General features: G+C 32.9%; 1 protein-coding gene and 1 pseudogene across 1 annotated transcript in view; both read right to left on the bottom strand.

The window, feature by feature from the left end:
• CCSER1 (coiled-coil serine rich protein 1) overlaps nucleotides 1-26,556 on the bottom strand; it is a 1,126,758-nt gene that overhangs the window by 276,605 nt on the left and 823,597 nt on the right. The window lies entirely within an intron of this gene.
• On the bottom strand, nucleotides 4,492-4,610 carry LOC112478952 (annotated as a pseudogene).

Genomic DNA, 26,556 nt, shown 5'->3' with positions numbered 1-26,556 from the left:
TGCAACCATCTAGCTGAGACAGAAAGCTCCTAGACACTCCAGATGTCCTCTTAAAGGACTCACGTATAGACTCACTTGATCACAGGCACTCATCCTGGACTCTTGTGAAGGGACAGCAGCTCAGGAGGCACCAGAGACAAACAGGAAAAGACCAAGTTGTGCGGCTTCAGGGAGAGGGCTGGATAGACAGCAACCATTATTTCTGCATTGAGCCCTCCTCCTGTGCAGCCTACAGGCAGGCATCATCTTGCCTGTGTTGAGCCCTTCCCCTACAGAGCAAAATATGAATCTGAAATTGCCAGTGAACTCTGCTCGCTCCACCCTGGTGACTCCCTGAGACCCTGCCCAACCCAAATGATGCACTGCAGGTGACACATCTGTGGCTGGACAACTGCCCTTGGCTCATGTACAGCAAGAAACTCATTCAGCAGCATTCAACAGGCCTCAATTCATATACCTCTAGAGACACTTTTGGTAGTAGGAAACCACCCCCAGCCACGCTGCAGTATTTCTTGAACAAATCTTGGGGTCTGTGAGCCTACGGCAAACAGTGGCTAGCCTTGGTGTAATCTGAGACTTTTGCGAGTAGCCACAGGCTCAGCAACAGCATCAAATTTGAATCTTCACTAACCTTGTAAACACCACTTGTAAAGGACCACCTGACTTGCCCACAAGCGGCATACCCAAAGGGTGGTCTCAACAGGCACATGAGCCCACTGGAGCAATTCCTACTTTGTGGGGTCAGCCCTCACAAAGCCGTTCATATGCTGTGGGTGTGGCCAATCTCCACAGCCAATCAGCTCGGGAGTCAATCCCACCCACTGATGTGCCAACAGTAATCAAGGTTCAACTATAACAGGAGAGTACACACAACCCACACAAAAGATACTCCTGAAATACCTAACACAGGTGATCAGGGAGACTATACCACTAGGCCACACAGGGCACCTACTATATAAGGCAACCCAGCCAAGACTGAGAGATGTGGCAAATCTACCTAATACATAGAAATGACTACAGAGAGGCAGCCAAAATGAGAAAACAAAGAAACATGTCCCAAATGAAATAATAGGAGAAAACTCCAGATAAAGAACAAATGAAATAAAGACAAGCAACCTACCGGATAGAGAGTCGAAAACCCTAGTTATAAGGATGCTCAATGGTCTTAGAGGAAGAATAGATGATCCTGGTGAGAATTTCAACAAGGAGATAGCAAGCATATAAAAGGACATAGAAATCATAAACAAGAAAGTCAGAAATTAAGAATGCAACAGCTGAAATGAGAATACACTAGAAGCAGGAATCAATGGCAGATTAGTTGAAGCAGAGGATTGAATCAGCAATTTGGAAGACAAGGTAGCAGAAAACACCCAATCAGAACAGCAAAAAGAAATAAGAATTTTTTTAAAAAATGAGGAAAGTTTAAGGGACCTCTGGGACAACATTAAGTATAAGAACATACACATCATGAGGGAATCAGAGGGAGAAAAGAGAGAGAAAAGAGAGAGCAGAAATAATGATGGAAAATTTCTCTATCCTGGCGAAGGAACTAGACATACATGTGAGGAAGCCCAGAGAGTCTAAAATAAGATGAACCCAAACAAGCCCACACCAAGACACATCATAATTAAAATGGCAAAGTTTAAAGATAGAGAACAATAAAAGCAGCAAGAGAAAGGTAGCTAGTTATTTACAAAGGTACTCCCATAAGATTGTAGACTGATTTCTCAATAGAAACTGTGCAGAACAGAAGGGGTTGGCACAGAATATTCAAAGTGATAGAAAATAAAGACCTACGACCAAGACTACACTACCCAGCAAAGCTATCAATTAAAATTGACAGTGAAATAGAGCTTCCCAAACAGGAAAAAGCTAAAGGAATTTATCACTACCAAGTCAGTACTATAAGAAATGTTAAAGGCACTTCTTTAAGAAGATAAGATTAAATATTCTAATCAAAAGGCATAGGGTAGCTAAATGGATAAGGCAATGAGACTCATACATATGCTGTCTTTAAGAGACCCACTTCAGATCAAAAGATACATACAGACTGAAAGTAAAGGGAAGGAAAAGGATATTTTATGTAAATGGAAATGAAAAAAAAGCTGGAAAATGAAAAATGTAGCAATACTTACATCAGTAAAATAGACTTTAAAACAAAGGCTATAATAAGAGACAAAGACATTACATAATAATAAAAGGATCAACCAACAAGAGGATTGTTTATCATATATAAGCCTATGCATCATATATAACCTTTAGGCAACTAAATATATAAAGCAAATCTTGATCCACATAAAAAGAGAAACTGACAGTAGTATAGTCATACTAGGGGACTTTAACATCCCATTGAATCCAATGGACAGATATTCCAGACAGAAAATCAACAGAGACACAGCTATCTTAAATGACACACTAGACCAGATGGATTTAATAGATATTTTCAGAGCATTTTACCCCAAGGCAGCAGAATATATATTCTTCTCAGTGCACATGGAACATTTTCCAAGACAGACCGCATGTTAGGCCACAAAACAAGTCTCAGTAAATTTAAGAAGATTAAAATCATCTCAAGCATTTTCTCTGACCACAATGGTATAAACTAAAACTCAAGTACAAGAAAAAAACGAAAAATACACAACACATGGAGGCTAAATGATGTGGTACTAAACAATGAATTGGTTAACAATGAGATCAAAAAAGAAATTAAAAGATACCTTGAGACAAATAAAAACGAAAGCACAACAACTCCAAATCTATGGGACACAATAAAAGCAGTCCTAAGCGAATAATTCATAGCAATACAGGCCTACCTCAAGAAACAAAAATTTCAAACAAACGACCTAACATTATACTTACAAAAATAGAAAAAGTACAGCAAACAAAGCCCAAAGTGAGTAGAAGGAAGAAAATAATAGAGATCAGACTGGAAATAATGAAATAGATTCTAAAAAAAAAAAAAAAAACCAATACAAAAGATCAGTGAAACCAAGAGCTGACTCTTTGAAAAGATTTTAAAAAAATTGATAAACATTTAACTAGACTCATCAAGAAAAAAAGAGAGAAGACCCCAAAAAATAAAATCAGATATGAAAGAGAAGTGACAACTGATGCCACAGAAATACAAAATATTTTTAAAAAATACTATGAGCATTGTATGCCAATAATTTGGCAATCTGAAAGAAATGGATAAATTCTTAGAAACATACATTCTTCCAGACTGAGTCAAGGAGAAACAGAAAATCTGAACTGACTGATTACTACTAACAAAATTAAATCAGTAATAAAAAAAACCTTCTAACAAATAAAAGTTCTGGACCAGATTGTTTCACAGGTAAATTTTACCAAAACAGTCAAAGAAGAATTAACACCTATTCTTCTCAAAAACTATTCCAAAAAATTCAAGGGAAGGGAAGGTTCCCAAGCTCATTTTACAAGCCCACCATTACTCTAATTCTCCAAATAGACAGACATTATAAAAAAAGAAAATTATAAGCCGATATCCCTGATGAATATAGATACAAAAATCCTCAACAAAATAATAGCAAACTGAATTCAAGAAGAACATTAAAAAAATCATACACCATGATCAAGTTGGATTTATCCCTGGGATGCAAGATTGGTTCAATATCCACAAATCAATTAATGTGATGTATCATATAACAGGGAAAGATAAAATCATATGCAGAAAAGCATTTCACAAAATCCAGCATCCATTTATAATAAAAACTCTCAACAAAGTGAGAATAAAGGGAACTTACCTCAACATAAAAAAGGTCATATATGACAAGCCCATAGCTAACATCATACTCAAGGGAGACAATCTAAAAGGATTTTCCTTAAGATCAAGAATAAGACAAGAATATCTACTTTCATCATTTCTATTCAACATAGTATTAGAAGTCCTAGCCATAGCAAAAAAATAAAGCAATAAAAGACATCAAAATTGGGAAAGAAAAAGAAAGTAAAACTGTCATTATTTACAGGTGACATATACTATATATAGAGAACCTTAAAGATTCCACGAAAAAACTGTTAGAACAGTTTTTTAATTCAGTGAAGTAGCAGGATACAAAATTAATATTCAGAAATTGGTTGCATTGTTATACATCAAAAATAAACTATCAGAAAGAGAAACTAAGAAAACAACTCCATTTATAATTACATCAATAAAAACTACCTAGGACTAAATTTAACCAGGAGGTAAAAGATTTGTACTCAAAATATTTTAAAACACTGAAGAAAAAAAGCTGGAGATACAAATAAATGGAAGCATACACTGTGCTTATGGATGGAAATAATTAACATTGTTAAAACGTCTATACTACCCAAAGCAGTCTATAGAATCAATGCAATCCCTATCAAAATACCAATGACATTTTTCTTTTTCTTTTTTCTTTTTTTTTTTTTTTTTAAGGCGAGGCAATCCTTGGTTGACCTCACAGATTGCAAAGATCTTGTCAGTTTACAATCCCTTATTTTTTTATTTTATGCCTACAGCACCTGGTCTTCCTAGGTGGTCTCCCATCCAAATACTAACCAGGCCCGACTCTGCTTAGCTTCCTAGATCAGACAGGATCGGGCTTGTTCAGGGTGGCATGGCCATAGACTACCAATGATATTTTTCACTGAACTAGAACAAATAATCCTAAAAATTATGTGGAACAAGAAAAGCCTGCAAATAACCAAAATGATAATGAGAAATAAAAACAAAGTTGGAGGTATTTTGCTAACTGATATCAAACTATACTACAAAGCTATTGTAATCAAAACAGCATAGTACTGGCAAAAAAAAAAAAAAACCTGACATATTGATAAATGGAACTGAATAGAGAGCCCAGAAATAAATCCACACCTATATGGTCATTTAATCTATGACAAAGGAGGCAAAATATACAATGGAATAAAGACAGCATATTCAATAAATGGTTTTGGAAAAATTGGACAGAAACATGTAAAAATAACAAAACCAAACCACTTTTTTCTTCCCTATACAAGAATAAACTCAAAATGGATTAAAGACTTAAATGTCAGACCCTAAACCATAAAACTCCTAGAAGAAAACATAGGCAATAACTCTCTGACATTGCTTTTAGTGATATTTTTTTCTGATATATCTCCTCATGCAAGAGAAACAAAAGAAAAAGTAAACAAATGAGACTACATCAAACTAAAAAATTTTTGCTCAATAAAGGAATCGTCAGCAAAAAAAAAAAAATCATACAACACACTGAATTGTAGAAGATATTCACCACTGATACATCTGATATTGAGTTAATACTCAAAATTTATAAAGAACTCATAAAACTCAACACCAAAAAACAAAAGATCCAATTAAAAAAATGGGTAGAGGACCTGCAGAAGCATTTCTCCAAAGAGGACATACAAATGGCAAATAGACATATGAAAAGATGTTTAACATCACTATTCATCAGAGAAATGCAAATTAAAACCACAATGAGATATCATCTCACATCTGTCAGACTGGCTATCATTAATAAGTCAAAAAACAAGAATTGGCCAGGTTATGGGAAAAGGAAACCCTGGTGCACTGTTGGTGGGATTACAAATTGGTGTAGCCACTATGGAAAACAGTATAGAGGTTCTGCAAAAAAATTAAAAATAGAACTACTATAAGACCCAACAATTCCATTTCTGTGTATTTATCTGAAGAAATCCAAAACACTAATTTGAAAATATTTGCATGGCTATGTTCACTGCAGTGCTATGAACAATAGCCAAGATAAGAAAGCAATAAGTTCCCATCAATAGATGACTGGATAAAGAGGTGGTACATATATACAATGGAATATTACTTGGCCATAAAAAACATAAAATCTTACCATTTTGCAACCTCATGGACAGACCTAGAGAGTATTATGCTAAGTGAAATAAGTCAGACAGAGAGACAAATCCTATGTGATCTTGCTTATATGTGGAATCTAAGGAACAAAATAAAGAAAATAGAAACAGACTCATAGATACAAAGAACAAAGTGATGACTGTCAGATGGAAGGATGGTGGTAGGCTGGGTGAAAAAGATGAAGGAATTAAGAAGCACAAACTGGTAGATACAAAAGAGTCATGGGGATGTAAGGTACAGTGTAAGAAATAGTCAATAGTATTATAATAACTATGTATAGTGTCAGGTGGGTACTAGAATAATCAGGGAGATCATAAATTATATAAATGTTGAACCACTATACTTTTACACCTGAACTTAACATAAAATGATACTGAATGTCAACTCTAATTGAAAAATAAAAAATAGTAAAAAAAGAATACTGCATTAAGGAACAATACTGAATAAAGAAACATTACATCCTTATATAAGAATCTTTAAATGCTTTTTTAAAATAAAGATAATAAAAATGTTTTATTTTATTTGCAAAAGTAAGTTATTTTAAAATAAATTATTACTAACAACTAATTTCAATATTTTGTTTATGATTTACATAAAAAATAACACTCCTCATTTTTTATTAAAGAAAATATTTCCAGCAAATAATGTTGATGGAAATTTTAGGAGAGTGCATATTGTTCATGATGTTCATATACTGCAAGGAAGGCACATTCTATAGAAACCAAAATGCCTTAATTTTATAAGAATGTGTTAATGATTAAAATAGCAGTAATTCTTTTTCAGTTAATTATACAAAATCCTCATAGAAAGCAAAAGATTCATATGATGCAAGAAGTTTTAAGTGACTGATTGAAAAGAAATTAACCAGACTGGACTTTTTACATAGCAACTGAATTTTTTTTATTTTGTTTTGCTTATAGATAGTTAAAAGGACTGTAATCTTTCTATTATCTATCTATCTATCTATCTATCTATCTATCTATCTATCTATCTATCTATCTATCTATCTATCTGAGGAACAGGGAGGAATTTCCTGAAATAGCACATCTAAATCAGACCCTCGAGACTTTTATAGCAAAGCAGGCTGCAGTTAAAGCCTTTATAGTCTTCTATGGTTAAAATCAATCTTATTCACCATTTATGTAAGCTTGCTGATGAGTTCAGAATCAGTTCAAAGGTCTCTGATCACATCCTCCTGGTAAAATTACATTCTCCATTGTTTGTGTCTACACTGTACCCTGCACAATTCTTTACCGTTCTTATTTTTTTAAGTCACCCCTTTGAGGACAGAGACTATTTTATAAATGACAATGACTAAATTGTCTCATGTTACAAATTGTGGTAATAATAAACTTGCCTCAACAAACATATTATTTCCTATTGAAATCTTTAGTTATTTAGCCATAGTTATAAAAATTGTCCCAGTCAATAATATGACATTTAGACACACAAATCACATATTAGATTACTATAAAATGTTCATAAATATTTCTACCTAGTTTAGAGTTATCAAATTCTATTACTCAAAAAATTATTTTCAATCAATAATCTTATACCACTAATCACTATTAAACTCTCAGATCCAATGCACCTTAGATTCAATAGACAATAATAACTATGGTCATAAAGTTATAGACTTATATAAATAATTAAGTACTGGCCCTTCAAAATCTAATCGAATCTGCTACTTGATTCAGAGGGTTTATATTTTTATCAGGTCTCTTCTCAGACATCTCTTTGTAACAGAGTTCTTTATTCTCCCACGTAAGCACTTGGTTTTCTACTTATCCTATTTTTTTAAAATACAGAACATCTGTATACATGTTTTAACAGAGCATTCATATATGTACACACATATGTATATGTATACATATATGTGCATGCATGCACATGCATATACAGATATATTTTTATGTATGTATATGTTTTGTATACATATACATGTATGTATATGGGTGTGTCTTTGTATGTGTGTGTGTATGTGTGTTTATTGCCTATCTTAATGCCATAGAGACATTCAATTTAATGCTATAACTCCAACCAGGAACAGAAGAACAGTAATAGGTAATGTATATTTGTTGAATAAATAAACATCAATCACAATAACATTTTATTTTTTGTTCAAAGGAGGCTTTGTCTCAGAAACGTATAAAAAAAATTTATTTGATAAAATTATTATCTTATTAGATAAAGGTTAGTAGTCTGTAGATATAGCAAAGTAGCAAATAGAAAGATAAGCATAAACATTTATACAGCTTAAGGTATACATCTTTGCTAGTTATTGCTAGGAACAAAAGCTGAAACAAATTTATTTCAAAACTAATTAATATACTTGGTTGGTGTTTACTAATATTGAAATTGTTAATCCTAAATAACTATTTTAAAGCTCAACTCTCAGATAACCACATGCCTTTTTTGACTAACTCATCAAATCCAACAGGATATGAGTTTTAAAACATGATTTTCTAACTGATATATATTGAAATCTTTTTTGTGGGCATAGTAACCAGATGGATTATATCTGAACAAAGAATGTAGGTGTTTTCATACTAAGAACAAATTCACACTGTTGTATGATTTACACAAGGATTTCTCATTGACACTATTAACATTTTGAGCTGGATAATTCGTTTTGTGGGCTGTCGTGGGCATTGTAGGATGTTAAGCAGCACCCTTAGATTCTCTATCCATTAGATGCTACCCCTCTCTGAATTGTGGCAACCAAAAATGACTCCACATATTACCAAATGTCTCTGGAGGAGCAAAACTGCCCCAGTTTGAGAACCACTGATTACTGAAAATAATTCCTCATGCAATGTATGAACTAAGGATCTTTAAGCTTCAATTAATCCAAGATTATTCAGAAAGGCCTGTTAGTTTTCCCATATTCTTATGTATATTATAGAGTTATAATTAAAGATATTACCTACTATTACTCAGTGTCCTAAGACAACTCCCAGTTTCTTTTGACTCTCAGTGTTTACTATGCATGTCTTGTGGATCCCTAATGCTTTCAGGCACCTTACAGCTTACATAGGGAAGAAGGGAGAACCAAGGGAGTATATTTTAAACATAATTTCTAATTCTTTTAATTTCTGGATCCATGATCAGTGATTATATTTTTTGAAATTCAACATCAAAGTTCAAAGTCCATTGCCCTTTGTAGAAATTATGCCTTTGAAATCTTTTTTTAACAAAAAGAAAAAAACGCTATCCTGTCTCTGTAAACAACAAAGAAACACTCTCAACACTGTGATAAAGGCTACTAGTTGTCTCCCAGCATCTATACTCTCCTTTCTCTCAGAGTCAAGGAGTATATAGTTTTTTGTATAGGCTTATAACCACACAGAGTAAAGATGACATTTCCTTGCTGCCACTGCAGAAGGTGTAACTGTGATTCTAATTTGTAAGTTATGTCAACTCACATTTTATGTGCATGTAAGACAGTCATCTTGAACCACACCAAGTAAGGCAATCCCTAAGCCAAACAGAACAACTAGATAAAAGATTACTTTGTAGGACTCTCCTGACCATTTTTTGTTTGTTTTTTGTTTGTTTGTTGGTTGGTTGGTTTTTTTGGATGGCTATTTTGGATCTGTAACAATAACCAAACTAATATCCTAACTGATAAAAGTAGAGCACAATAGAGATAAAGATCTACATTAGGTACATTTCCATTGATTTGCATTTATGAGAAAAAAATTGCTAAAAGGTTAGTATATAATTTGAACTGTGCCCTGATGAACCAAAAGAAGTAAAATGGTCTGTCTGAAACCTGTTATGAAGAGAAACTGAGCAACTTCATCAACTTCAGTAGGTGTTATGCCTCATAAAGAATTGTGAAGATAAATAAGTACCAGGGATGTAATGTGCAACACAATGACTATAGTCAACACCACTGTATGTATGTGTGAATATTGTTAAAACAGCAAATCCTGAGTTCTCATAACAAGGAAAAAAAAATTGTGAACTCATTATTTGACAAATTGTAATATACTGTTGTTAATAATCATATGATGCCTGATCTCTTATTTTTACATTTGAGTTGTTACAATATGATAACCATAGTGCACTTTCATTATCTTAAGGAAAGTACTTCATCTATTGAGGTTGCTTTGGAAAGAAATATTAAAATCTTTGCTTCATAGTACTTATGACCACATTTAAGAATACTCTTCCCACTATGTACATACGCCACCAACCAATACACTAAAAACACTAGAAATTCACAAGTAATCAAACTTATAATTCCATGTTATCACAAGCCCACAGTTTACAACAATAGTTTGGCTAATAGGAAAAACAGATATATTTTATGAAGTGTAAAAGGAAAAATCTAAGTATGTATGATACTGCAAGATTTCTCTCCCTGGTACGATCCGTGAATTTAGATGTGAGTTTATGACCTGTATAAACCTTCACTTTGACAATGACAGCTTGTGCTTCCATGTGCAACAGGCATTTCATTTTAACTTATCTCTCTCATCTACATGAATAATAGTTGTAGGTTTTGTGACTGAGTCCTGGATCCTCTATACTTCAGCATGATAAGAGAAATCATTCATTTATTTATTCACAGAAGCTGAGCTTATAAGGTTGTTTCTACATATAAAGTGGAAGACCCATTCTCACTCTGCTTTGATCAAGATACAGGCTTGAGCCAAAGAGTTCTAGTAATATCAAAAATTGATTTGATTAGCACACTTGGGAAAAAATAGATAAGTGTAATTCTTAAAATGTGTGGCACAGTCATATAGAATAGTTATTTGTGGAGCACCATTATACATGAGGATGCTGGAAAGTGACTACGTCATCAGGCTGTTGTAAAGATTCACTAAGATTGGTATATTTAGAGTGTTTACCATAGTGTCAGGTGCATAGTAAACTCAGTAAATATTGCCTATAAATTGTTATTGTTAATACTTTTCTGCTCCATTTAGGAGACCAGGTACTTTTTTAAAAACCTGAGATTTTTAAACCGGATCTTATAAAAATCACAAAGTAGTTGGTTAATAACTGATATAATTTTATGAAATATACTATATATTATTTGTTAATTAAATCAAACATCAAATATATTTATATGAATAAAATTAATGTACATACGTAACTATAATATAAATATGTCATGAAAGATATTTTAATATTTCCTACCTAGGCTTCTTTTATTATTGTCATTTGATTTTGTGAAATGCTTATTCCTTGCTTGTGTTCAAACTGATACAAATGACCCACTCTACTTTTTTCATTTCGGTAAAATTGTTTATGATAGATTATATACTAATGCAAAGTTTAAAAAATCTTTTCTATAAGGGTAGATTATTAGGCATTAAAGTACAAAGTTTTCAGCAACAGTTTTTTAAATATAACTGTAGTATTTAACATTTCTGTTTGTTGAGTTACAAATTTATAATGATGCTGAAGGGTCCAAAGGTATGGTTCTTCTATAAATCTGTTCTCACTTATTCTGACACCTAGATTTGGGAGAACTTAAAAGAAGGACATGACTTAAAAAGAAAGGGAAATGCTTCTGGTTATGCTCTGCTTGAAGACATACCCAAATCATACATTTTTCCCCCATCCTTGCCCCTGCACAGTACATTTATTAGAATGCACTGTACTATTTGATTACTTTTTTAAAATCATTTATAAATGACTAACCCTCCCTGCAATGTCTATGTTTTTGCTGCTTAACTGGTCCATTTTTACTCCATATGGACATTTCTGAAGTAAGTTTTATTAACCACACAAAAAATACATGTCCAACTGATCTTTCTAATTTAATTAATTTAAATAGTGATATATAACTTTCTTAGTTAAATACAAAAATGATTTGAAAATATATTTCCTTTTGCAAGTTGAATGTTAATAAAAAAGACATGAGACATAAAAATGACAGTAGAAATAAAACAAAACAGCAAGGAGAGCAATCATACATACTGTCAAAACATTTGAAAACATATCATTGAGGAGGAATATTGGGCCTGGACTCAATTAACTAAATAACTCTGTCTTTAGTAGCACCGAATATAAAATCTTCATTTACTATTATTGAATCAGTTTAGAATGATAATACAATGTAGTTTTTTAATGTTTCATCAATTAATAAGTATAAGACAACTCATGATTCAGAAATACATTTTAATTACACTAACAAACAAAAACCCTTTTGCTTAAATACCAGAACAAATGAAGCCTAAAATTAGCAAAAGGAAAGAAATAATCAAAATTAGAGCAGAATTAAATGAAATTGAAAACAAAAAAATAATAGAAAAAATAAATGCCACAAAGAGCTGGCTCTTTGAAAAGGTTAATAAAATTGACAAATCCCTGGCTAGACTCACTAAAGAAAAAAGAGAAAGGACACAAATAAACAAAATCAGGGATGAAAGAGGGGAAATTACAACTGACTTCGCAGATATACAAAAGATCATACAAGAATACTATGAAAAAGTATATAACACCAAATTTAATAACCTAGAAGAAATGGACCAGTACTTAGAAAAATACAACCTTCCTAGACTGAATCAAGAACTGGAAAATCTAAATATAGACTGATCAGCAGTATGGAAATTGAAACAGTAATCAAAAACCTACCAAAAAGTAAAAGTCCAGGACCAGGCGGCTTCACCAGTGAATTCTACCAAACATTCAAAGAAAATTTAATACCTATTTTCCTCAAACTCTTCCAAAAAATGAAAGAGGAGGCAATACTTCCCAACTCATTTCATGAGGCCAATATTACTCTGATACCAAAACCTGGTAAAGATAATACAAAAAAGAAAACTACAGACCATTATCTCTCATGAACAAAGATGCAAAAATCCTAAATAAGATACTAGCGAACTGAATATAGCAACATATTAAAAAGATTATACACCACGATCAAGTGGGCTTCACCAAGTAATATGATCATATCGATAGATGCAGAAAAAGCCTTCAACAAGATACAGCATCTATTTATGATCAAAACACTTAACAAAATCAGTATAGAAGTACCTTAACATAATAATGGCCATATATGACAAACCGTCAACCAACATTATTCTTAATGGTGAAAAACTAAATTGTTTCCTCTGTGATCAAGAACAAGGCAAGGCTGTCCACTATCACCATTGTTGTTCAATGTAACATTGGCAGTCCTAGTGACTGCAATCAGGCAAGAGAAAGATATAAAAGGCATCCAAATAGGAAATGAAGAAGTCAAACTATCACTATTTGTGGATGACATGATTCTCTATATAGAAAACCCTAAAGACTCCACAAGAACACTACTAGAAACAATAAGCAAATACAGTACAGTTTCTGGATACAAAATCAATGTTCAAAAATTCACAGCATTCCTATACACTAATAATGAAGTGTCAGAAAAAGAAGTGGAAAAAACAATTCCTTCGGCAATTGTAACAAAAAGTATAAAATACTTAGGAATAAGTCTCATGAAACGTGAAGGATCTATATAATGAAATCTATAAGACCTTATTATAAGAAATTGAATAAGATACAAAGAAATGGAAAGATAATCCATGTTCTTGGATTGGAAGAATCAACGTAGTTAAAATGACCATATTACCAAAAGCTTTAAAAAGTTCAATGCAATCCCAATCAAAATCCCATTGGCATTTTTTAAAGAAATAGAACAAAAAATCATCAGATTTATATGGAAGCACAAAAGACCCCGAATAGCCGAAGCTATCCTGAGGAAAAAGAATGAGGCTGGAGGCATCACTCTGCCTGACTTCAAATTATACTACAAAGCAACAATAATCAAAACAGTATTGGCGGCAAAACAGGCACACGGTCCAGTGGAACAGAATCAAGAGTCCAGAAGTAAACCCATGTTTATGTGGACAAATAATTTTTGACAAAAAAGCCAAAACCATACAGTGGAGAAAGGAAAGCCTCGTCAATAAATGATGCTGGGAAAACTAGAAAGCCACCTGCAAAGGAATGAAACTAGACTGTTGCCTATCAACACATACCAAAATTAACTCAAAGCAAATTAAGGACCTGAATATAAGATCTGAAACAATAAACTGCATAGAAGAAAGCACAGGAACTCAACTCAAGGACCTTGGACTTAAAGAGGATTTTATGAATTTGACCTAAAAGGCAAGGGAAGTTAAAGCAAAAATAAATGAATGGGACTACATCAAACTAAAAAGCTTCCACACAGCAGAAGAAATGTCAACAAGATAAAGACACATCCATCCAAATGGGAGAAGATATTTGCAGGCAATGCTTTCAATAAGGCCTAATAGCCAAAATATACAAAGAATTCACACAACTCAACAAAAACGATTAAAAAAAATCCAATTAAAAAATGTGCAGAGGAACTGAACAGGCACTTCTCCCAAGAAGACATAAATGGCCAACAAACATTTGAAAGGATGCTCAACATTGCTAGCTATTAGGGAAATGCAAATCAAAACCACAATAAGATACCATCTAATACCTTTAGAATACCTATTATCAACAGGACAAGTAATAACAAGTGTTGGAGAGAATGCAGAGAAAAAGGAACCCTCATACACTGCTGGTGGGACTACAAACTGGTACAGCCACTATGGAAAACAGAACGGAGGTTCCTCAAAAAACTAATAATTGATCTATCATATGATCCAGTAATCCCTCTCCTGGGTATTTACCCCAAAGGACTTGAAAACTCATATCTAAAAAGATATTTGCATACTGATGTTCATAGCAGCATTATTCACAGTGGCCAGGACATGGAAGCTACCAAAGTGTCCTACAATAAATAACTGGATAAAGAAGCTGTAGTACATATATACAATGGTATATTACTCAGCCATAAATAGAAGTGAAATACTGCCATTTGTGACAACATGGATGGACCTCGAGATAATCATGCTAAGCGAACTAAGCCAGATAGAAAAAGTTGAAAACAACTTGAAATTACTTATATGTGAGATATAAACCTAAAAGCAACAAACAGAACAAACAAACAGAGACTCATGGACATGGACAATAGACTAGTGGTTACCAGAGGATAGGGAGTAGGGAGTAAAACAGATCAAATATGTAGTGACAGAAAGAAATCTATCTGTGGGTGGTGAACACACACAAACACACACATATACATATACATACCATACTGTTGAATTATACACTTGAAACTTACTGAATTTCATTAACCAATGTCACCATAATAATAAATAAATTAATTTAAAAAATTAAGTTATTTTAAACTAAAAGTCTTAGCTGATACATCATTTTAAATAGTTTAATTTTAAATTTGATCTTAATCATGTTCTGGTAAAATGTCCTATACTTATGTTTCTTAACATAAACAAAATTTGAAAAAAAATTAATACTTTTATTGCCATATTTGTCCCATAATTTTCATTACTCCCATCTTCATGTTTCATCCCTGTGGATCATACATTAATATATTTATATAATATATATGATGATATAGATTCTACTCCATTTCCACTCTCTTAAGATACTAAGCAATAGCCTCCTCTCCTATTTTTATTAAAGCATAATAATTTTGAAATATTATTTTCCAAAGAGCTTCCTCATTAAAAAAAGGACTTCCTATAAGAGTTAATCACTTTTCTCTTTATGTTTTACAACATTATGAAATAACTTTTAATCTTTCATTTGTAGTAAAATTAACGCTATAAATTTACCCTCAAATTAAAACAACAAAATATGATTTTAAATTCCTTGAGACACTGTAGGTGGCATTGGGTTATGTCACATTGTTGCATCTATATGGAAATCTATTTTTAAAATCATAATCCTGGTGTGACATCTCTAATGAAAAATTCCAGGAAGCTCTTTTTTCTTTTCTCCATCTTTCTTAGAAAAGCAAACTAATAGAAACTAAAACAATGTATTAAGGGATGATACGTTCAATTATCAGTCATTTGGAATTTAAGCAACTATGAAAATTAATGATTAATCTCCACAATTTATTTAAAAATAATGGCTTGTATTAATTTAAAAAGAATCTTAAGACAGAGTTTACCTTAAGCTTCATGGGTTTCTAACTCTTTTTTTAACTATCCATTCTTAGAGTTATTCATTCATTCATTTGGTATAATTTTATTGTCTATTTTTTGAGGACATGTGCCAGGGAAAATAAAGGCAATAGAAAAGATATAATATTTCCATTCATTAATCTTACAAGCTAGGGCAATAAGACACATACAGTAGCAATTATTTAAAAACCTGTGACTGTCAAAATTGGGGTAATATGGGTACTCTGTGAACACATAGTGAGGCCTAGACCAATCCAGGGGGTTTGAGTAGCAGTGTCCAATGAAATTATAATGTAAGGCACTACATAATTTAAAATTTTATAGTAGCCACATTGAAAAGTAAAATATAAATGCTCACTAGGATTAAGCAGCAATATCTTATATAAAGCAACCGCTAAAGTGAAACAGTCTTCCCAAAACAATAAAGTCATATTTAACAGAAAAATATTCAGTACTGCTTCAATTACTAATCTTAAATTTAAATAAATTAAAATTAAATAAAATAAGAAATTCAGTTCTTCAGGCATATTAGCTTTATTTCAAAGGCTCAACAGCCACATGTTGCTAGGAACCACAATAGGCAAGTATAGGGGATTCTTTCAATTTACTCTCTCTACTCCCTTTCAAACTGCCTTCCTATAAAACAGGATGGAAATCCTAAAACTTTACTTCCAAGTCTCCCCAGAAGCTAAGATGGGTCCTGCACAACAAAATGTATTGACATAAGGCTTGGATTCAGAAATGCATTATGTGAGAAGAAAGCAAGAGCAGATGGCAGATGTTTTGCTGACATGGATTATGGTAGGTGTTGAGTGGTTCTGGCACCAGGAACTTTGGTGGCAGCTTCCTGATAATGAAGCTTCTTGATCTGGTGGCAGCTTCCTGATAATGAAGCTTCTTAATTAACCCTCTCAACGGAGGACACAACTCTTTTGGCAGTACGGTTCTTTGGTATGGTTTTGGGAGTCGTTTAAAAGTCAGCCTAGTGCTGGCTACTTCAGCCAATCTCACATTTTCAAGAGTTAGCACTTCTCTAATAAATCCATTTGTGTGTAAAACTGTTAGATTTCTTTTCTGAATTAAGATCCTTGATCAATATAGTAACTAAAGAAGATTTCCTGGAGAACTATTTCCTAAGCCTATCTGTATCTGAACAGTAACAGAGTAACAGAGTTTATTCTGCAGAATAAGAATAAATAAGAGGGGATGCTAATTAGAGCCCAAAGGAGGTGAGTATGATTAGAATAACAAGGAGAAGATTGTATTAAAACAGATGGCTGAAAGCACTGAAAGCTGTTTCTTAAAATGGGCAATTCGCTGAAAGCAACAATTCTTTAAATGATCAATTCATCAAATTTACATATTTACCAATACCTTCTTTCTTATACTAATTTATAGAGCTCACAGGAATATCTATATAGATTAATACAGTGTAGACATGTGAGTTATTGTGACCCTCCTGACTTTTCTCTTATGCCTCTGTCTCCCTTCTCTGTATCCCACTTTATCTGCCACTCTTAACCACTCAGACTCTCCTTATTATGGGGTCAGCAACCAAGACCATGCTGTTTCTACAATGACAGAGGGTGACTTCTCTCTAATTTCCTCCAATTAAAACAACAGGTATATGACCGAACCCAATCTAAATTATTCTTTAAATGCTAAGATTTATGATCATTCATTACTAAAATATATGTATAATTATATTTGACTTTTAAAACAAAGAATATATGTAAAAAGTATATATTTTTTTAAGAAATAAATCTAATCTGACCCTTAGCTCTTTACAGTTGAATGTGTTTTTCCCTATCTTCAATGTTGAATACATCGTTGACTATAATTAAGAAGAATATCTGTAAGTTTTGAGTAAATTAACAAATTTGATGAATTTAGAAAATTAGTAGATTCATCTTATAGCTGCACTGTCCAGGTAAGGCTGGAAACAAGGGAGAAGAGAAATGCTGAGTCTTTAGAGATTCATTTAAAGAATTGGGGTTCTGTCTTAAGGGCAAAAATACGTCACTGCAGAGTTGTAAGAGGATTGGTGTGAATCACTAGAGTGGAAAATAACTGCAGAGGGAAAGCAGTGGAATCTGAAGATTGGGTGGCTGTGACTCCACATAGATACTCTAGTACTCCACATAGATAGATCTGAGAGATGTAGGAGAGAGAGACATCTTTGAATACTTCTTATATTGAGTATGAAGATTAATAGTATTATTGTTTATATGCTAATGAGGAATCATGAGAATAACTAAAATGGATGCATTACAAAAATCTTGAGCAGCAGAGCACATGGATAAGTCACAGTAGGTTAAGAATCTTAGGCATTTTATGATTTCTGAATATAGCTTCTCATGAAATCAATTTCTCCCATTTATTTCTAATGGATTATATTAATATTCTCAAATAGACTATGAGGAAGATTCTGTAATATCATTTGTAACACTGTCCCCCAAAATTTCCCATTAAGTTAATAAAGGGTAGTTACCTGTCTGCTTCTAGCAAGTCTCAAAAATAGCACTGTGCCTGCTAAAATAACAAACAGTACTTTATGTATTTGACTTCTATGCAAGGTAGAGCTTGAGCTACAACCAAGCAGAGCTCTCAAACATTTAAAAATAATTAATATTGGTCATACTGGCTTTGACAGAGTACACCCATGCTGCTCCACACACGTTAAAAAAAAAAAAAAATTCTGATCTCTATTTTCACTAATTAGCATTGCAATGTTCTTAACTGCTAAAACATTTGCATCAAGGTCAAGTGTCAATAGCTCACCTAGCATAGATAATCTATACCTATTATTGAAAATCACTATAACTACTGACCTGTCAATGAGGCTTAAAAACACTGACTACAACACCTAACAATTTATTTTAAAATATTTCAAGTTTTATGATTAGGAAAATGAAGAAATAAATATAGCAGTTTCAGTATCACTTTCTTCCTTTCTTCCTCTATTTAATGATACTCAAGTGTAAATCCTCAGATAATCCAGTTATTTTTTTTGTAGATAGGACATGTGAGCTAATTTTTTAAGGCAACAAAAACACTTAGATATTTTCCTGTGATAAAGACTCCAGTGAGTTTGATGGATATGAGTAAGCCATAATCTGTAGAATGTGTAGGTTGCACGTCTGACCTTATTCTGATAAATATGATGAAACTTCCTCATAAGATACAGCATAAACTACTCCATTGAAACCACTGTCCACTTGCAGACAACTACTATCTGTGTATGCATATGTGTGTGTTTCCAACTACATACATTTGTTATAATAAAATAAAGGAAACTTGGGATGTTGATGAAAACTATTCCTTTTTCACATTTAAGTGACATGGTTTGCTGTGCTAAGAACTCTTATGAGAGTCAATAAAATTTTTCTCAGTTTTGAGACCCATTCCAACTGATTTTATGCAGACTTTTATGACTATTATTAGTGCCTCCGATTTGTTTTCCTTCTATTCTGAGTCCTTATAGCATTTTATTTTTACTTCTTATAGGCATTTACTAAATTTTTCTTTGTACTGGATTTATATTTTGGCTTGACTTATCCCTCATTCTCATAAGGAGCTATCATCTATAATACCTTATTAGGACATTTCACATTGTTCATTTTGATATAAATTGGCTATATTGATTTAGAATCAACATTCATTTAAAATCAGACTAGAAATCATATAGTTTGGGTTCTCATTAAGTCAGTCAAGAATTGCCTCAAACTAAAACAATTATAAAACCCCTATCACCAAAAACATAGCAACCATAAGGGGCATCAGGCCAGGAGCCTCTGAAAAAACTGATAAAACAAGTGGGAAGATAATTCTAAAGTAAAAATGAAAATATGAAAGCAATAGGACATTGCTTTTATAAGGGTCAGGATATCTTAGAAGTGACATTGAATTCAAAATAGGGAAGTAGATAGGAGCATATGAAGAAGCTTTGATTAGTGGCAATGACAATGGTAATAATCACAAGAATAGTATTTCATATTCATATAATACTTTACAGCTTTCATAGTACTTTTGCTTATAATATCTTTTAAAAACATTTACAGTAATTCTGCTACATTTGCCCCTATTATTATTGTAAGTACATTTAGGCTTAGAGAGATTAAATGATTTATCTGAGGTTAAAACTGAGTGCAGAGCCTGAACTAGCCTCGGTTTCTTTCCATATTGGAGAGAGGAACTTCTTTTTGATGATTTTCCTTTATCAGTCTTTATGATATTCATAATATTAAGAATAGAAACAAAGTTGATTTTAATTTTCTATGGACAAGGGAATGTGGGTCCCACTTTCATTATTTTAAGGAAAACTCAGTTATCATGGAACTGCATCATTGTAGGAGATGTTTGCCATGAATTATATTTTTTTTTGCAAAGAGCAGAAACACTGGGAAAAGAAGTATATGTTTCTCTAGACAGAAATTTACTTATAATCAAATAACGCTGAGGTAAAAGGTGATATCTAGGAAAGATAAGAATAAGATGCAAGAGTTAAGAAAAAGATATAAATATCTATGTAAATAAATTCCATGAAAAAATAAGAAAAGGAAATATGAATTCTACATGTATAATTTGGGAAAATCACCTAGAAAAAGTGAGAATTCAGCTAAGGTTTTAGATATGTAAAAGGCTCTGAAAGGTTAATATGAAGGAAATGATATTTCAGTAAGAAAAAAAACAGCTTGATCAAAAGATGTGGGCTAGAAAGTCCACTTTTAGGAGTATAAATTTTATCAATATACCAGGGAGACTGTCCATAGTAGACACTATTAGAAAGTTTAAGTTTAGAAATTTAAAATGAATTAGACATTGTTTTGTAAAATCTTGATTTTTTTTTTTTTTGACTAGGAAAGAAATATCATCACAGCTATATGTATTTTAGGAAGATGATGCTGCCAAAAATGTGTGAATGGATTCAAGAGAGACAAAGATAATGGATTCAAAGATAACAGAAGGCAATTAATATATAATGAGAGCCCAACCAAGGTTCTGCCAAGGAGATTAGCAAAAAAGAAGTGATGCTTTAAGAAATTTCAAGGATAGAAACAAGTTTTGTTGTTAATGAGACATAAGGGCAAAAGGAAAAGGGAAAGGGAGCATTTGACAGCTATCAGTAACTGAAAACATGCCATGAACTAAAATAGAGAATTTCCACATGGAACAGGTTTGGTGAGAAGGTCAAATTTGGGACATATTAAGTCTGAGGTACATATGGGGTAGACAGTTATTCAGCAAACATTTTGAAATCTGGGCATAATATTGGGTATAACATCCAATAAAATTAAAAATAAAACAGTATAAATAAACAAAACGACAACAAAAAAACCCATGGCTTGTGATCTGAAGTTGGAAATCTCAAAGAGATGCTGAAGTTGTGGAGGTAGAAAAATTATCCTAGGAAAAATGTAGAAATATGGTGAGAAAATCGCCAAGTCAGGGAACACAATTAAAATGCAAATATGGAAAGAAGGCAAAGTATAATGCTGGAAGGGAGGAGTCAGGGTTAAAAAAATAATCCGGAGAGGAAGATAATGTTTTACAGAAAAATAAAAGAACAAAGTTGCCCTGTGTTATAGCGAGTCAGCAGGATTAGGAATGAGGCTTTTTTATTTGGCAATAGTTAGGTCACTTTGCCCTAGAAGAGACCAGTTTTAGTGCAAATGAAACCTGGTTGGCAGTGAGTTAAAAGCAGAACAGAAGGAAAGGAGATGAAGCCACAAAAATAAGCTACTTTTATTTCCATCTGGGTTCTTGGTTGCAAGCAGTAGAAATCAACTCTGGCTGACTGAAGCAGAAAAGGAATTTATTAAAAGGATATTAAGTAGTTATCAGAACTGAAAGAAGGGGTGCGTAATCAAGTTCAGGGCCATGCACACCATGGTCAAAATCCTACAAGGACACAATGCCATGACATCTCAGTACCACATAGTAAAGTTTGAGCTTTCAAGCCAGCAAGCTCTGGACAAAGGATGGTACCTTTAACACCACTGTCACTACTGCCCTAGGCCCTCAGTCTCCCTGAAACCGTGGAAACTGCCTTGAAATTGACTAGCTATGACCGTGTCTTTAGAATATGAACATCAGGTAAATGATGCCTGGGTCATGTGTCCCCGCCCTAGTGTAAAGGAAGCTAGGGAAGTGAATACCTGGCATTTTCAGCTTCTCCAGTGAGAGATGCTCTCTTTCCTACTCAAAATTCATAAGGTAAGGAAATTCTACAAAATTACTAAGTTCAAAGGCTGTGAAGTCACAAGAATGAATACGCATATCCAATATGTATCCGAAAAGGTTGGCATTGGAAAGAAAGCTTGAAGAAATTAATGATTAGAGGGGATCTATATTTAAAAAGAAAGAGTTGACAGAGAAAAACTGAATATATAACATAAATAGATTCTTAATGAAAACAGGCCTATTTAGTAGGCAGAAAACCATGTTACTCAGAGCAAAGGGAGTTGGCTGTGAAAATAGAAAGGACAGCTAAAGAAAGGTAATTAATTTCTGTAGCGAGCTTTCTAGAAGCTAAACATGGTGCTTAGGATTTACCTATATTTTTAACTACAACTGTTGAACAAGTAAGTACTAGGTATTAAATACTAGCTTGATAGTAACGTAGTAGCATATATTGTAAAATGTTTCAGACATCATCCTAATTGATTCATTTAATTCTGATAACACTGTTATTGACATTATATAGATGAAAAAACTGAGGTCTAAGTATCCATGATGTTAGAATTCAAACTATGTTTTATTTGATTCTTTTAAGAATAAAGTAATAAGTAAAATAGTACACATTGAGAGGGGATATTTTTAAACTATGAAACAAATGTTCATTTTACTCTCTGTAAATCATATTGGCCTATTGCTCCCTAGCCTTTAAATTGATGACATTCATTTCTGTAGGGAATATATGTGGGTACAGTCTCAAACAGAGAAGTCATTGCCTAGCTCTAAGTTTCTATTTAGATTCATTTTTCAAGTCTTTAACAGGCATAATATTGAAAATTAGACTTTGGGGAAAATAAAAAAGAATTCTTAAGTTCCAAAAATTCCCTTCATGTATTAAGAGCAAGGCTTAGATTTCTGCATTAACAGTATTGCAGTAAGACACTGTATAGAAAGGAAGGAGGATATGATATATAAGAAGATAAGTTCTTGCCACATGAGAAGAGAAGGCACTTTGATGTTAGAAGGAGCTTGCAGAGATTTGGAAGGGATCAGGATAGGGATGAGATGATGCTAGAGTCCTTGAGGTTACTAAAACTCTCAAAAGAAATTTGATAATTGGAGTAAAACCCACTAGCATGTATCTGGTATTGCATATGAATAGAAAAGTTTCCTTGAGATTGTGACTCTTGTTCACCCTAGCTAAGAGATTTTAGTGAAGGAAACAGATGACCTACATGAACAAATGGCTGTAGAGAGGACTTGGCTTAGAATAAGAACACCTTGGAGTGTAGGTACTTTAGTAAATGAAGGCTATGGCAGAGGCCATAGATTCCAACTGTGGGTGCCAAGGAAATGTCCACAAGACTAGACAAGAAGCATAGTACCCAACAGATATCTGCATGGGCCTGCATGGGCCTGCATGGGCTACTTGGTGACCTGCCACAAAACTGTAAAATACTTACTTGCACCTGACTCAAAAATTAAGATAATTAATGTTGTACATCCCTTAGCTTTCAGTTGGTAAAGTTAATAGTTAACATTGAAGAGGACTGTGACTGATATGAGAGGCTGAGGAGCATAGAGGTATAAAGTAACTCTTAAGTGAATTAATTGGTCATTTAACTCCAAATGAGAAAAAAGAAAGTGCTTCTAAAAGGTAGTCATAGCCTAGAAAAATGTCCATCACTAAAATTTTAAATGAATTCAATCCTTATAGTTAATTTGAACACATAGTGGATGTTAACTAGTTAAAGTTTTCTGAATAATATCTTCTTGTTCTTAGAAACAAACCATCTGGAACACAAATTTTTTGCATTTGTCACTTTAAACTAAATTTTTATGTTTCAAGATATTTTATATTGAGACTATATCTGCATGTAAAGACCAGATTATTCAGTTATTCTGGATCTGATATATTTAAATATTTAAAATACTTTTAATAATTGAAATAATTAAAACAGAAAATAAATAAAACCATTTAAATTCAGATACTATTAAATAAATAAAAACTTAAAAATCTGCTTAGTTTATCTTTTACTTCATTTTTTAAAAATCCATATATCTATAAAGCACAACTTCACATAGATGTTTATATAATCCTTTGGGAAGGAACAAAGTATAAATTGCATTAAAAAAGGAATTAACCAAATTGTATTTCTCTGTGGTCCTCAGATATTTCATTTTGATTCACAGAAATAATGAACCAAGGACATCAGAATATTCAGACAATTTCCAGATGAATTTAAAGAGACTTGCTATATCAATGACTATAATTCAAATGAGGTCATACAGAACAACTTCCTCAACTATTCTCAAATTCAGGTTAGACAATGTCTCCGGGCCACCGGAGACTAGATGCTACAGGAGGAGAATTATTAACTTTATCACTAAATAAATTTTCGGTATCTCCTGTCCTAATTAAGAATGAATACAGCAACATGAAAATAAGTACACCTACATGCTCTAAACCTGATTTTAAATCAGGGCACAATACCTCTTGGAATACTTGATTTCTACCTGTATCAAATGAAGAATAGGTAATAGTTATAATCACAAATCATTTTTGTTGATAAAAAACAAGATTATAATGACCTGACTATTAAGCTAAAGTTATGGCAAATTTGTGAAGCTACTTTTTATCTACACAATTTTTTTTTAAATCATTTGATGTTGATTACTCTGGAGACCCCATATATAAATCTAAAATTATCATATACACAATTGGGGGACTTTGCAGATAACTTCTAGAAAAGTGGAATTCTAACAGGTTATATTCCTAGATATTCTACCTAAAACTCTTTTACTTTATTACTCTAGTAATTTGTAGAGATTTTTGGACACAGAAGAATGACAGATCTCCTTTTCTGGAGCACGTGTAGAAAGGCATGCTAGATCTAACTAGCACAACATCAACTATTGTACATATATTATAATAGTGAACTGTTCTGACAGGTATACAACCCAGTTAATATTTTGTTGGGTCTACATTTTCTCAGTATGAGTATAGTGCTTGAATCACAAACACATTAAGCATATGAATAGGTAGATTATTCATTCATTCAAGTGATATTTATTGAGTATTTACAGAATACCTACTCAATGTCAGGTAACATTCTAGGATAAACCAGTAACAAGGCCAAGTCCCTGCCACCATTTACTCTAAGTCCAGGATACATTAAAAGGCAGTTAAAAAGATTTATCAACAATTATGGAAAGCATCATAATAGTAATTTACTAAACATTAGCTACCCTGTAAATATGTAATACTTGGAGCAAGTCAACCTTATCATATTTGCCCTCAATATCTCTAAACAAGATCTTCCTTCAGCTTTCAGAATATTTAGCAAAATAAAATAACCAAAGTGGTAGAAAGCTTTGGACAACTTAGTTTAAATACCGTTAGGATACGACTGTCTAAGAAAACCAAAACGTAACATCAACACTGAGAAATGACCACTACTAATAAAGCTGATATAGTATTGTTATAGAAAAGGTTTTCTAAAAGCTGAGAAGACAATAAACATTGGTAAATACTATAATCATAGTATTAAAAAAAAAACTTTGTCAAGCTTCACAAAACATTTCTATAGGAGCCAAGTGCTGAGTTTTTGTTTTTGCCAGTCATATATGTGTAGAGGGAGATACACTAATATCTGTTTTCTAAAATGACTATTTCAATAGACTTTTATGGCATGGGATTTTATTTTATGGGTTGTATTTTGATCTGAGGTTGATCTGATCCACATAATAAGCAAATATTCTAAAGTGAGATAGTCATGCTACATGTTCCCTAAGCTCTTGTTCTGAAGTAGAAAGAGGATTACATTTCCATTCAAGAGAGCTGAGAGTCAAATTGTGAAATATTAAAGGTATGAAAGTTCCCTGAGACTCAGTTTCTTCATCCTGAAGATGGGGCTGTGTGAGACACAACCAGAATGGTCTATATGTGGAAGTGTTTGTAAACTGTCAGTCTTGTACAAAATTGGCCACTCTAGTTCCTTCTACCACTTCTAAGGTTCCAGTCGCTGATATCGTTAGCACTTCGGTATTTTTTGTCTTAAATAACTTCCCTTCAGCTTCTAGTGATGTTGTGTTGCTTCTAAGTTCCAATTGTCTAGAATTTGATAAATAACAAACGTCTTCTCTCCTAGGAATGTCACATGCGTCATCTGATCTTCACAACTCTATGAGAAAGAGATTTAGAGAGGTCGTAAAGCTAATATATGGCAGAGCCCGGATTCAAACCTAGACAGACTGTCTGTGTGCTTCTTATACCACACAAATTTACAAATGGTCACAGAACTCTCCTGTTCATGAAGTCTAGTTCTGTTTCGCAGTAGGTGCCCAATATGTTTAAATGTATAACCCATCCACATGTCCAGTTTACATTCCTCTTCCTGTAATCTAAGCCCATTTCTCATGGTTTTGATATCAAAAGAGGTTTTAAAATCAAAAGATAACTTAGTTGGTTAACATTTTTATATTAGTCCTCTGTGATGTTTGTAT

Source organism: Pteropus alecto, unplaced genomic scaffold (genome assembly GCF_000325575.1).
Source record: "Pteropus alecto unplaced genomic scaffold, ASM32557v1 scaffold63, whole genome shotgun sequence".
Classification (NCBI taxonomy): domain Eukaryota; kingdom Metazoa; phylum Chordata; class Mammalia; order Chiroptera; family Pteropodidae; genus Pteropus; species Pteropus alecto.
Note: the sequence above shows the minus strand (reverse complement) of the source record. Positions and strands in the feature narration are given on the sequence as shown.